Consider the following 15,258-nt stretch of genomic DNA (forward strand, 5'->3'; position numbering starts at 1 on the left):
TATGCTAAACTCAACCCAATCTATTCACAAATTCTTCATGTGCGTTCTATTTGAAACCCTTTCAAAATCTTCACGGTGTCCTTGTCAGCTGAAGAATTTGCGAACGAAATGTTGAAATATTCTAATCTGAATTTTCGGCTTTTGCCTCTCAAACCATTCCACATCCCACGATAGGATTTATCTATTCGCCCATGATCTCACACGATCGCCACCGCTCTGTACGTGAGTGACACATTTCGCTAGGATGAGAAGAGTCAGGGGCACGTTCGTCCATTTTCCTCGGGCGAGCAGTTTTTCACCTCGGCTATATATACCCCTCACCCTCCTCAGACTACATTTACCTCACTCGACCTCACTCCCCTCGCTCCAGCTCTCAATATCTAGCGCTGCCGCTACTTCCATCGTCATCGGTGAGGAAGAGCTTCACTGCCTCGATGTGACGCCCCCGATTTGACCGTACACTAATCATGCACGCAAATGTGTACGACCACGATCAGGGACTCACGGGAAGATATCACAACACAACTCTAAAACATAAATAAGTCATACAAGCATTATAATACAAGCCAGGGGCCTCGAGGGCTCGAATACAAGTGCTCGATCATAGACGAGTCAGCGGAAGCAACAATATCTGAGTACAGACATAAGTTAAACAAGTTTTGCCTTAAGAAGGCTAGCACAAAAGTAGCAACGATCGAAGAGGCAAGGCCTCCTGCCTGGGACCTCCTAACTACTCCTGGTCGTCGTCAGCGGCCTGCACGTAGTAGTAGGCACCTCCAGTGCCGTAGGTGTCGTCGTCGACGGTGGCGTCTGGCTCCTGAACTCCGACATCTGATTGCGACAATCCGGTATAGAAAGGGGAAAAGAGGGAGAAAAGCAACCGTGAGTACTCATCCAAAGTACTCGCAAGCAAGGAGCTACGCTACATATGCATGGGTATATGTGTAAAGGGGCATATCAGTGGACTGAACTGCAGAATGCCAGAATTAAAAGGGGGATAGCTAGTCCTGTCGAAGACTACGCTTCTGGTCATCTCCATCTTGCAGCATATAGAAGAGAATAGATTGAAGTCCTCCAAGTAGCATCGCATAGCATAATCCTACCCGGTAATCCCCTCCTCGTCGCCCTGTTAGAGAGCGATCACCGGGTTGTATCTGGCACTTGGAAGGGTGTATTTTATTCAGTATCCAGTTCTAGTTGTCATAAGCTCAAGGTACAACTCCGGGTCGTCCTTTTACCGAGGGACACGGCTATTCGAATAGATAAACTTCCCTGCAGGGGTGCACCACATAACCCAACACGCTCGATCCCAATTGGCCGGACACATTTTTCTGGGTCATGCCCGGCCTCGTAAGATCAACGCGTCGCAGCCCCACCTAAGCACAACAGAGCGGTCAGCACGCCGGTCTAATCCTAAGCGCGCAGGGGTCTGGGCCCATCGCCCTATGCACACCTGCACGTTGCGAACGCGGCCGCGAGCAGACCTAGCAACCCACACGATCACGGCGGTTACGTCAAAGCGGTCCAACACGGCGCGCGCCACTCAGTCGCTGACGTCACGAGGGCTTCGGCTGATACCACGACGCCGGGATACCCATAACTACTCCCGCGTAGATGGCTAGTGCGTATAGACCAAATGGCCAGACTCAGATCAAATACCAAGATCTCGTTAAGCGTGTTAAGTATCCGCGAACGCCGACCAGGGCCAGGCCCACCTCTTACCTAGGCGGTCTCAACCTGCCCTGTCGCTCCGCCACAAAGATCCACTTGCGGGTACTCCTACGAGCCGACCCGACTTTAGTCATCACATGTGTCATGTATATAGTATATAAGTATATACCCGCGATCACCGCCCAGGTGATCACGGCCCGATAGCGTAGCACAGCAGACGGACAAGAATGTAGGGCCACTGATGGAAATCTAGCATCCTATACTAAGCATGTAGGACTGCAGGTAAAGGTATCAACAGTAGTAGCAAGGATAGGCTATGCATCAGAATAGGATATCGAAAAGCAGTAACATGCTACACTACTCTAATGCAAGCAGTATAGAGGAGAGTAGGCGATATCTGGTGATCAAGGGGGGGGCTTGCCTGGTTGCTCTGGCAAGTAGGAGTGGTCGTCGACTCCGTAGTCGAACTGGGCAGCAGCAGTGTCGGTCTCGTAGTCTACCGGAGAGAAGAGGGGGAAGAAACAGTAAATACAATGCAAACATAAGCATGACGATGCGTGACATGACAATGAGCGGTGCTAGGGGTGTCCTAACGCGACAGTAGGTGGTACCGGTGAAGGGGGGAACATCCGGGAAAGTATTCCCGATGTTTTGCGTTTTCGGACAGACGGACCGGAGGGGGAAAGTTGCTAGTTAGATAGGTTAGGGAGGTGTGGTGGAAGAACGGACTGCGTATTCGGATTCGTCTCGTCGTTCTGAGCAACTTTCATATATAAAACATTTTCATCCGAGTTACGGTTTAAAAGATATGAATTTTCAAAGTTTATTTGAATTTCTGGAATTATTTATATTAAGCAAAAATGAATTATGACGTCAGCATGAGGCAATGCTGACGTCAGCAGGTCAACAGGTCGGCTGACCAGTCAAACTAGACAGGTGGGTCCAGTGGGACCCACCTGTCATTCACTATTTAGGTTAATTAGGGTTTAGCTAATTAATTATTATTTAATTAAATTAAACAGGATTAATTAACTTAATTAATTAATTTATTTAATTAATGAATTAATTAAAATTATTTTTATTTCTTTATTTATTTATTTATTAATTTTTATTAATTAATTTAGTATTATCTTTCTTATTATTAATATTTTATTTATTTTAATTATTTATTAATTAGTTTTTTGTTTTATTATTATCATTATTATTATTATTACTATTATTTATTTATTTATATTTTAATTTTATTTATTTATTTTTATTAGTAAACGTTCTGGCGCTGGGGGCCCGTTTGTCATTGGGCCAGGGGGTCGGGCCCAGTGGCCAGTAGCTCAGGTGGGGCTAGGCCCACCTGGCGGTGGCCCAGAGGGGCGAGGCCCACTGGCAGTGGCCCAGAGGGCACTGCGGCTACGGGCGCAACGGCGTAACGGCGTCGGGCGTCCGCCCGAACGGGACGGCGAGGGGGCGCGGCGGACGAAGGCCGTCGGGGCGCGCGCGGGCGAGGCTCGCCGGCCGGAGCAGCGCCGCAGCAGGGGACGGGCAGAGGCGGCCACGCGCGGCCACAGGCGCGTACGGGGGCGAGGTGCGGGGCGAAGCCAGAGGCCAACGCCGGTGGGAGGCAACGGCGGCGCGGCTCGCGCGGGCGCGCGTCGGTGCGGTCGGGCGTGGGGAAGAAGCTGCGAGGGGGGGCGCGGTCGAGGCTATGGGCCTGCCCGCGACGGCGAGGGCGCGAGGACGAGGGGGGGCAGGCGGGGCGTGGCCGATGCTGGCGTGCGGTCGGGGCGCGCGCGGCGGGGCGCGTCTGGGCGCGCCGGAGCGCGAGCGGGGCGGCGGTGACCGAGGGGAGAGGGGCGGGCGACGGAGGCCGGTGGCCTCACCGTGGGATGCAGGGTCACGGCAGTGGGGGTCGAGGGGGGAGACGGGGGCGACGGCGATGCGGTGTCGAGGCGCAGGCCGGCGAGGAGGAGGAGGCAGCCCGGCGATGCAGTGCTCCGGCGAGGCGAGGGCGCGGGGTCGAGCGCGACGGCGACGGCGACGGCCTCCTCCTCGATCCAGATCGGGGGGGCATGGGAGGGAGGTGAGATATTTCGGGGGGGAGAGCGAGTGGGTAGGCTGTCGGTGGGGGGGGAGGGGATAAGGTGAGGGGGTTGGGCCGGCCGGCTGGGCCTGGGGTGGCCCAGTTGGGCCATGTCCAGTGGGGGGGGCTTTTGTTCCCCTTTTTTTTTGTTCTGTTTTCTGTTTTGTTTTGCATTTTCTTTTATTTGTTTTCTTTCACCCTTTTAACCCATTTTAAAATACTTAGGCATTTTCTAAAAAGGAGTTTTCTCCACAATAATTACCAGTGTATTATTTGGCACCCATGGAACATTTTTGTTTAAACTTTTGAAAACTTTTATTTTTCACTTTAATTATATTTGAAGTTTGAATTAGGAGTTTGAAAGAAAGGAGATTCCAATGTGATCAAGCCCTGTTTAGCAACGTGATTAGCTTAATCACAGAGAGTTACTGTAGCATGATTCTCGGGGTGTTACAAATCTCCTCCACTACAAGAAATCTCGTCCCGAGATTTAGGAGGTAGAAGGAAACAGTGTGGGGTATTCTTCGCGCAGACGATCCTCTCGTTCCCAGGTGGCCTCATCTTCAGAATGGTGCGACCACTGGACTTTGAGAAACTTGATCGCCTTCTGACGTGTGCGGCGTTCAGCTTGGTCGAGAATGCGGACCGGATGCTCCTTATAGGAGAGGTCTTGCTGCAATTCGAGCACTTCGTGATCCACAGCTCGGATTGGATCCTTGAAGCAACGGCGGAGCTGTGACACATGGAACACATCGTGAACCTGAGAAAGGTTCGGCGGTAGCTCCAGTTGGTATGCCACTTTTCCACGCCTTTCGAGAATAGTGAATGGGCCAATATAGCGAGGAGCTAGTTTGCCCTTGATCCCGAAGCGGTGAGCACCCTTCATAGGTGTGACTCGAAGATAAGCCTTTTCGCCAGGTTGATAGACCATGTCTTTATGATGACGGTCATACTGACTCTTCTGACGTGACTGAGCAGTCTTGAGATTCTCGCGAATAATGCGGACTTGTTCTTCGGCATCTTGGATAATATCTGGACCGATGAGTGGACGTTCCCCAGTTTCTGACCAGTTCAGGGGGGTTCGGCACTTTCGTCCATATAACACTTTGAAGGGGGCCATCTTCAGACTAGCTTGATAGCTATTATTATAAGAGAACTCAGCATACGGGAGAGATTCCTCCCATTTCTTGCCGAAGGAAATAACGCAAGCTCGAAGCATGTCTTCGAGAACTTGATTGACGCGTTCAACTTGTCCTTGCGATTGAGGATGAAATGCAGTACTGAATGACAGATGAGTTCCCATTGCTTCTTGGAAACTTGCCCAGAATCTTGAAGTGAATAAGCTGCCACGGTCTGAGCTGATAACCAATGGAATACCGTGGAGTGAAACAATCCTGGACATATAGAGCGTTGCCAACTGGCTAGCAGTGATCGTTTCTTTGACCGCCAGAAAATGTGCAACTTTGGAAAGCCGGTCAGTGACGACAAGAATAGCATCATGACCTTTCTGCGATTTGGGAAATCCAGTGACGAAATCCATCTCAACATGGTCCCATTTCCATTCAGGAATAGAGATAGGTTGCAGAGTTCCAGCAGGCCTTTGATGTTCTGCTTTGATACGACGGCAAACGTCACACTCAGCAACATAACGAGCAATGTCTTGCTTCATATTAGTCCACCAGAATCTTTGACGGATGTCTTGGTACATCTTTGTACTACCCGGATGGATACTTAGAGGCGTATCATGAGCTTCTTTCATAACTTCCTGTGTCATATGCAGGTTTTTCTCTGTACATGGCACCACTACGCGGCCCTTGAAGTATAGGGTGCCATCTTCAGAAATGGTGAAGAATGAGGGCTTTCCTCCTGCGAGGTAGCGCTTAATCTTGTAGGCTTCAGAGTCATACTTCTGTAGCCTTTTGATGCTGTCCTCGAGATCTGGTTTAGCAACTAGGGTATTGAGGGAACCCTGGGTAACAACGTGGAGGTTCACCTTGCCAAATTGTTTAGGAGGGGGAGCGAGTGCACCCGGAGGAACAATATGGAGGTTCAGCTTCCTGAATTCTTCAACAAGCGAGGGCTGAACTTTATGAACCTGGAGGTGGTTGCAGTAAGACTTGCGGCTCAAGGCATCAGCCATTACATTAGCCTTGCCTGGCGTATAGGAAATACCCAAGTCAAAGTCTGCAACAAGCTCCATCCATCTCTGCTGACGGAGGTTCAGATCTGGTTGAGTAAACAGATACTTCAGACTTTGGTGGTCGGTGAAGATCTCGCAACGATTACCGAGAAGGTAATGTCGCCACTGCTTCAGCGCATGAATGACAGCAGCAAGTTCGAGGTCGTGAACTGGGTAGTTCTCTTCGTGAGGGCGCAATTGTCGAGAGGCATAAGCAATCACTTTGCGGTCTTGCATTAGGACACAGCCTAACCCTTGACGGGAAGCGTCGCAGTAAATGACGAAGTCCTTCTTAGTATCAGGTGGAGCTAGAACTGGGGCAGAAGTCAACTTGTCTTTGAGTGCCTGGAAACTTTCCTGACATTTGTCTGTCCATTGGAACTTGACACCCTTATGCAACAGGTTAGTCAGAGGCCTGGCGATCTTAGAGAAGTTCTCGACGAATCGACGGCAATAGCTGGCGAGACCGAGAAAACTTCTGACTTGCTTAACGTTCTTGGGAGGAGTCCAATCAAGAATAGCCTGAACTCGCTCGGGGTTGACGGCAATACCATCCTTCGAGATGACATGCCCCAGATAGGTTACTTCCGGTAGCCAGAATTCACATTTAGAGAACTTGGCATATAGTTGATGTTCTCGTAGTTTTTCCAGCACAAGTCGAAGATGTTCAGCATGTTCTTCTTCGTTCTTGGAAAATATCAGGATATCATCCAGATAAACCACGACGAACTTGTCGAGGTAATCCATGAATATGTAGTTCATCAGACGAGAGAAGGTGGCTGGAGCATTGGTTAAACCGAAAGACATGACGGTGTACTCATATGAACCATAGCGAGTCACGAAGGCGGTCTTTGGGATATCCTCTTCGCGAACACGGATCTGGTGGTAGCCCAACCTCAAGTCGAGCTTAGAGAACACTGACGAACCCGCCAGTTGATCATACAGATCATTGATCCGAGGAAGAGGGTATTTATTCTGAATGGTAGCTTGGTTTATAGGACGGTAGTCTTGAACTAACCGGTTTGTTCCGTCCTTCTTCTTGACAAAGAGAGAAGGTGCTCCCCAAGGAGAGCAACTTGGGCGAATGAATCCTTTGCGAAGAGACTTGTCGATTTCCTCCTTAAGCTCAAGGAGTTCATGCGGCGGCATTTTGTAAGGTCGCTTGGCTATAGGAGTGGTGCCTGGTTTCAAGTCGATGATGAATTCGACAGCTCTAGCAGGGGGGATCCCTGGAAGTTCTTCAGGGAAGATGTCGAGGAATTCACGCACGACGGGAATGTTTTCAATGCCCTCGAGTGGTGCAGCGTTCAATGCACTCAATGCATAGAGCCTTGCCTCGGCATTTTGCACCAGATGGGCTTGGTAAGTAACTATCTCATCTGAAGGGTGTAGCAGATGGACGGTCTTAGTGGTGCAAACGATTGAAGCAGTATGCGCTTTTAACCAATTCATTCCCAGAATGAGATCAATGCTACAGGACTTCAGTACGATGGGAGAGACAAGAAATTCCAGTCCTTCAATTTCAACAGTAACATCGCGACTAACCATAGAGGTTTGACATTGGCCCGCAGGGGTGTGTACCACTAGCGGAGTGTTTATCTCTTCGTAATGAATGCCATGCAGGAATGCAAATTCTGCTGATATGAATGAATGGGATGCTCCTGTATCAAATAAAACGGATGCTGGTACTGAATTTACGAGGAGTGTACCCATCACAGTAGCAGGCTGGTCTTGAGCTTCGCTGAGATCAACGTGGTTGGCATGAGCACGACCATAAGACTTAGCATTATTGTTGCGGGGCTGGTTGTTACCACGGCCAGCTGCTGGAAGGGCCAGTTGATTCTGGTTCTGATAGCAGTTCCTGGCAAAGTGACCCGGTTGACCACACTTGAAGCACAGACCATTATCGGGAGTGGGAACAGGAGCCCCAGGTGGGGGAGCTGGTAGCTTTGACTGCTTAGATGGTGGAGGAGGCAGACGCGGTGCAGCATAAGATTTCCTGGGAGCAGGTGCATTTGGACGATACATGCTGTTTGGGATCCATATCTTACGCTTCTGGGAGGGCGAGCCCGAAGATGAGCCCGTGTCACGGTTGCGCCTCTGAGAGCTCTGGTATTCCTGCAGACCAGTCTCGACATTGATGGCCTTGTTCACCAAGGTGGTGAAATCAGCAAAGTCATGCACTAGAAGTGCGAGCTTGATGTCATCTTGAAGGCCATCACGGAACTTCTCCTGTCTGCGTGCATCAGTTGCAATGTCTTCTTCAGCATAGCGGGACAAGTCCAGAAACTCCCGCTGATAAGCTTCGACAGTTTTGTTGCCTTGGGTGAGGTTGCGGAACTCACGCTTCTTCCGGTCCATGACTCCCTGAGGAATGAAGCGGGCAAGGAAAGCAGCTTGGAAGTCTGGCCAGGTGATGATTGTTCCAGCTGGCAGAGTACGCCTGTAGCTGTCCCACCATTGAGCTGCGGGTCCCTTCAAGAAGAAGGAAGCAAAGGTGACATAGCTGGCAGGGGCTACATCAGCAGACTCCAACTCATAGGTGATGTCACGGAGCCAGTCATCAGCATCCAGAGGTTGAGTTGAGCTGCGGTAGATGGTTGGGTTGAGGCGTATGAAATCTTGAAGAGTCACTTGAGCTGGCTGTTGGTTCATATTGGGGCGAGGAAACTGAGCCATCATATTTTCCATGAATTGGCGGTTCAGTTCAAACTGTTGGATCATACCAGCCATGTACTCAGGTGGTGGTGGGGCATCGCCACCACGACCACGACCACCTGGTCTAACCATCCTGCTAATATATAACAGGGGTAGTTCAGCATTGAGAAAATTGGCAATGACAAGAATCATTCATGATGAAACATGCATAATGAAAGGAGCACGATAGCTACTACATAGTAGTCGGCATAGCTTACAAAAGGGGTCATGCATAGAGTTCAGTACACAGAGTTCAGTACATAGACTAAAACATCATAGGCGGCACACAGGCTCGCGGCGAATGCCTTTAACACTACAAACAAGCCTACATCAGTCCCAGAGGTACTGTGGAGGTAATCGTAGCCCGACAGCTGGTAGTGAGGCAACGGATAGCCCTCCACGTCAGCAGACTGGGGGCCGCGGATACTCAGGTGTAGAGCCCGACGCTCAGGTGGCAGAAGAGGACCAAGTGCGGGAGAGTAGCCTCCCACCTCTGGCCAACCGACACCGTGGGGCATCACGGTCCTGGCTGGGTAGATCGCAGAACGCGGTACCTGTCCAGACCGGACAAAGGGGTGCAGCAGCGTCAGAGCACGGTAAAGGTGCTGACGGGTGGTGTACATCTCGTGGCGAAGAGCTCGGTTAGCTCGATCCAGCCCATCAGCATGCAGAACCAGGTGCTGATGGTAGAAGGGCTCTCGGGTGACAGTGGAGTAGGCAGCAGTATAGTATCCCTCTGCACCAACATCAGAGGCGATAGCAATGTGCCTGAAAGGGGAGATGTCCAACTCCTGATACTCTCCACGAAGACGTGTCAGAGCAGCATAGGCAGCATCGTGGACAGCCATATCGATGGTCACACCAACACCATGTGCGGTGTGCAGCACAGTAGTGGAGTCATACTCCCGAGAGTAGAGGTGGACGATGGCACGGTACTGCTCCTGGTTAAAGTCCTGGTACTCCTCGTAGACTGTGAATTCAGGGTGCCAGCGATAACCCAGATAGGTCATCATCTCAGCTAGCACCGCAGGTGATCCCGAGGCACCAATGGCCGTCGTGTGGCGCACGACCTGCCTCGAGGGTTCCATTTGAAAGCAAAGACGTTTCAAAGGAGTCAAATGACAGTGTGTGAATTGTTCAAAATACTATTCTAAGAAACAACTATGGCTTATCCATCTTAGGGGTGAACGCGGTCACGGGATCCTAGTGTTAGAGTTAGTAAATTCGTTTAACCCGAGTAGAAGAGAGTTCAGAGTCCCAGAGTAAAGGTCGAGGAGTAAAAGATCCTAGTATCACCCAATGGCGATGTGGGCCCATAAGCCGCACAGCCATGTTAGTAAAAGTTTTTGCAATGACTAGACTCGACTTCGGCCAAGGAGTGTGGAAGGGGGGTTCCTACAGGCAGTCGGCTCTGATACCAACTTGTGACGCCCCCGATTTGACCGTACACTAATCATGCACGCAAATGTGTACGACCACGATCAGGGACTCACGGGAAGATATCACAACACAACTCTAAAACATAAATAAGTCATACAAGCATTATAATACAAGCCAGGGGCCTCGAGGGCTCGAATACAAGTGCTCGATCATAGACGAGTCAGCGGAAGCAACAATATCTGAGTACAGACATAAGTTAAACAAGTTTTGCCTTAAGAAGGCTAGCACAAAAGTAGCAACGATCGAAGAGGCAAGGCCTCCTGCCTGGGATCTCCTAACTACTCCTGGTCGTCGTCAGCGGCCTGCACGTAGTAGTAGGCACCTCCAGTGCCGTAGGTGTCGTCGTCGACGGTGGCGTCTGGCTCCTGAACTCCGACATCTGATTGCGACAATCCGGTATAGAAAGGGGAAAAGAGGGAGAAAAGCAACCGTGAGTACTCATCCAAAGTACTCGCAAGCAAGGAGCTACGCTACATATGCATGGGTATATGTGTAAAGGGGCATATCAGTGGACTGAACTGCAGAATGCCAGAATTAAAAGGGGGATAGCTAGTCCTGTCGAAGACTACGCTTCTGGTCATCTCCATCTTGCAGCATATAGAAGAGAATAGATTGAAGTCCTCCAAGTAGCATCGCATAGCATAATCCTACCCGGTAATCCCCTCCTCGTCGCCCTGTTAGAGAGCGATCACCGGGTTGTATCTGGCACTTGGAAGGGTGTATTTTATTCAGTATCCAGTTCTAGTTGTCATAAGCTCAAGGTACAACTCCGGGTCGTCCTTTTACCGAGGGACACGGCTATTCGAATAGATAAACTTCCCTGCAGGGGTGCACCACATAACCCAACACGCTCGATCCCAATTGGCCGGACACACTTTTCTGGGTCATGCCCGGCCTCGTAAGATCAACGCGTCGCAGCCCCACCTAAGCACAACAGAGCGGTCAGCACGCCGGTCTAATCCTAAGCGCGCAGGGGTCTAGGCCCATCGCCCTATGCACACCTGCACGTTGCGAACGCGGCCGCGAGCAGACCTAGCAACCCACACGATCACGGCGGTTACGTCAAAGCGGTCCAACACGGCGCGCGCCACTCAGTCGCTGACGTCACGAGGGCTTCGGCTGATACCACGACGCCGGGATACCCATAACTACTCCCGCGTAGATGGCTAGTGCGTATAGACCAAATGGCCAGACTCAGATCAAATACCAAGATCTCGTTAAGCGTGTTAAGTATCCGCGAACGCCGACCAGGGCCAGGCCCACCTCTTACCTAGGCGGTCTCAACCTGCCCTGTCGCTCCGCCACAAAGATCCACTTGCGGGTACTCCTACGAGCCGACCCGACTTTAGTCATCACATGTGTCATGTATATAGTATATAAGTATATACCCGCGATCACCGCCCAGGTGATCACGGCCCGATAGCGTAGCACAGCAGACGGACAAGAATGTAGGGCCACTGATGGAAATCTAGCATCCTATACTAAGCATGTAGGACTGCAGGTAAAGGTATCAACAGTAGTAGCAAGGATAGGCTATGCATCAGAATAGGATATCGAAAAGCAGTAACATGCTACACTACTCTAATGCAAGCAGTATAGAGGAGAGTAGGCGATATCTGGTGATCAAGGGGGGGCGCTTGCCTGGTTGCTCTGGCAAGTAGGAGGGGTCGTCGACTCCGTAGTCGAACTGGGCAGCAGCAGTGTCGGTCTCGTAGTCTACCAGAGAGAAGAGGGGGAAGAAACAGTAAATACAATGCAAACATAAGCATGACGATGCGTGACATGACAATGAGCGGTGCTAGGGGTGTCCTAACGCGACAGTAGGTGGTACCGGTGACGGGGGGGAACATCCGGGAAAGTATTCCCGATGTTTTGCGTTTTCGGACAGACGGACCGGAGGGGGAAAGTTGCTAGTTAGATAGGTTAGGGAGGTGTGGTGGAAGAACGGACTGCGTATTCGGATTCGTCTCGTCGTTCTGAGCAACTTTCATATAGAAAACATTTTCATCCGAGTTACGGTTTAAAAGATATGAATTTTCAAAGGTTATTTGAATTTCTGGAATTATTTATATTAAGCAAAAATGAATTATGACATCAGCATGAGGCAATGCTGACGTCAGCAGGTCAACAGGTCGGCTGACCAGTCAAACCAGACAGGTGGGTCAAGTGGGACCCACCTGTCATTCACTATTTAGGTTAATTAGGGTTTAGCTAATTAATTATTATTTAATTAAATTAAACAGGATTATTTAACTTAATTAATTAATTTATTTAATTAATGAATTAATTAAAATTATTTTTATTTCTTTATTTATTTCTTTATTATCTTTCTTATTATTAATATTTTATTTATTTTAATTATTTATTAATTAGTTTTTTGTTTTATTATTATCATTATTATTATTATTACTATTATTTATTTATTTATATTTTAATTTTATTTATTTATTTTTATTAGTAAACGTTCTGGCGCTGGGGGCCCGTTTGTCATTGGGCCAGGGGGTCGGGCCCAGTGGCCAGTAGCTCAGGTGGGGCTAGGCCCACCTGGCGGTGGCCCAGAGGGGCGAGGCCCACTGGCAGTGGCCCAGAGGGCACTGCGGCTACGGGCGCAACGGCGTAACGGCGTCGGGCGTCCGCCTGAACGGGACGGCGAGGGGGCGCGGCGGACGAAGGCCGTCGGGGCGCGCGCGGGCGAGGCTCGTCGGCCGGAGCAGCGCCGCAGCAGGGGACGGGCAGAGGCGGCCACGCGCGGCCACGGGCGCGTACGGGGGCGAGGTGCGGGGCGAAGCCAGAGGCCAACGCCGGTGGGAGGCAACGGCGGCGCGGCTCGCGCGGGCGCGCGTCGGTGCGGTCGGGCGTGGGGAAGAAGCTGCGAGGGGGGGCGCGGTCGAGGCTATGGGCCTGCCCGCGACGGCGAGGGCGCGAGGACGAGGGGGGGCAGGCGGGGCGTGGCCGATGCTGGCGCGCGGTCGGGGCGCGCGCGGGCGAAGGCCTTGCGGGCGCGCGTGCATGGCCAGGCGCGGCGGGGCGGGGCGCGCCGGAGCGCGAGCGGGGCGGCGGTGACCGAGGGGAGAGGGGCGGGCGACGGAGGCCGGTGGCCTCACCGTGGGATGCAGGGTCACGGCAGTGGGGGTCGAGTGGGGAGACGGGGGCGACGGCGATGCGGTGTCGAGGCGCAGGCCGGCGAGGAGGAGGAGGCAGGCCGGCGATGCAGTGCTCCGGCGAGGCGAGGGCGCGGGGTCGAGCGCGACGGCGACGGCGACGGCCTCCTCCTCGATCCAGATCGGGGGGGGCAGGGGAGGGAGGTGAGATATTTCGGGGGGGGGAGAGCGAGTGGGTAGGCTGTCGGTGGGGGGGAGGGGATAAGGTGAGGGGGGTTGGGCCGGCCGGCTGGGCCTGGGGTGGCCCAGTTGGGCCATGTCCAGTGGGGGGGGGGCTTTTGTTCCCCTTTTTTTTTGTTCTGTTTTCTGTTTTGTTTTGCATTTTCTTTTATTTGTTTTCTTTCACCCTTTTAACCCATTTTAAAATACTTAGGCATTTTCTAAAAAGGAGTTTTCTCCACAATAATTACCAGTGTATTATTTGGCACCCATGGAACATTTTTGTTTAAACTTTTGAAAACTTTTATTTTTCACTTTAATTATATTTGAAGTTTGAATTAGGAGTTTGAAAGAAAGGTGATTCCAATGTGATCAAGCCCTGTTTAGCAACGTGATTAGCTTAATCACAGAGAGTTACTGTAGCATGATTCTCGGGGTGTTACACTCGACCTCGTCGTCGTCGTACTCGCGCCGGTTGCGGATATCTTCACTCCGCCGCCGCCATAGCTGTCTTCCTCTGCCAAGTTAGGGCGTGGAAGATCTGGACTGACGAACTTCCAATCTACAACTCTCAGCTCGTCGTGTTCTTCGTCAAGGGTAATTAAAAGTTACTTTTACTGCCCTTGTTGATTCTGATGATTTTCATAAATCTTCAAAAGGTGTTTATTCTTCAACTTCCACACTTTAAACACCTCACACAAGCATCTGTTCTTGATTTCTTTCTCTAAGCAATGTTTTTCTTCAAGATTCCTCAATTACGTGGATTTTCAATCTATACAACTCTGGAATCTAAGTCAAACAACTCTTAGTGGAATTCCTCAAGACACCTCTTGCCAAATTCCTCAAACTTGTTCATTTCGCAAAAGCTTCTAAGAACGCATATGACCTCTGCAAGTTCTTCGCACCTATACTCTGTTCACAGGTACACATGTTCGCTGCTGAATCTCTAGGTTCTCATCAACTTAACTCATTTGCAGCGTTCCTCGAAGACAAATTGCATACCTCTTCAGAGAACTCAATTGTTGAAAATCCTCAGCTGAAGAAAATGGCAGATGGCAAGAAACCTCAGAAGGGAGGCAAGAAACTGGAAGTGAACAATGCCTTTGAAATCCCTGATGACATCTATGCAGGGTATTGCTCACCTGATGAGGCAATTCATGGAAAGGAAAGGAAGAATGAGCTCAAGGTGCGCATTCAAAGGATTGAAAGAAGATGGGCAGGGAATGGAGGGAATACCGATATGTTACTCCTAAGTAAATGAAGAAATTCGCTATACAGCCTCCTTTCCCAAGACCTCCACTGGCACCTAGCCAAGAAGCTAATCCCACCAGCCTCAAGCGCGGTGAGGACTATCCTGATGAATGGGCCAAGCGGCAAGCAAAATTGGCCAAACTGGCTAGGGAAGCAGTGAGGAAATTCAACGAAGACTCTGCTGTTGCCGCTGCTGAGGCCTCTGCTAGCAAGCCCAAGAAGGCTACGCCACCAAGTTCCTCAGCAATGCCCTCACGACCAAGCTCATCTATGCTCTCACGCCAAATTCCTCAAGCTGCCCCAGTTCCTCCGGTTGCAAAGCCCTCAGCTCCTCCGGCGAAGTCCTCGGCACCTATGCATCTCGCCTCTTGCCAAAGGACCACAGGCATCTCAATTGCTTCAGCAGCATCTGCAAGTTCTTCAGCTCCTCTGCAGTCCTCAATAGGCCCCACTTTGCTGAAGACCAAGGCTACTGCTGGACGAGGCACTAGACCAAGTCCTCACAAGAAGCATGTTGCCTTCCATGTACCGTCAAGCGAAGATGAAGCTGATGATGATGAACTTGCTGATATCATCAGTGACAGACAGCAACGGGCCGCTAGAGCCAAAGGCACAGATTTGCGTCT

Source organism: Aegilops tauschii, chromosome 3, assembly GCF_002575655.3.
Source record: "Aegilops tauschii subsp. strangulata cultivar AL8/78 chromosome 3, Aet v6.0, whole genome shotgun sequence".
Taxonomy (NCBI): domain Eukaryota; kingdom Viridiplantae; phylum Streptophyta; class Magnoliopsida; order Poales; family Poaceae; genus Aegilops; species Aegilops tauschii.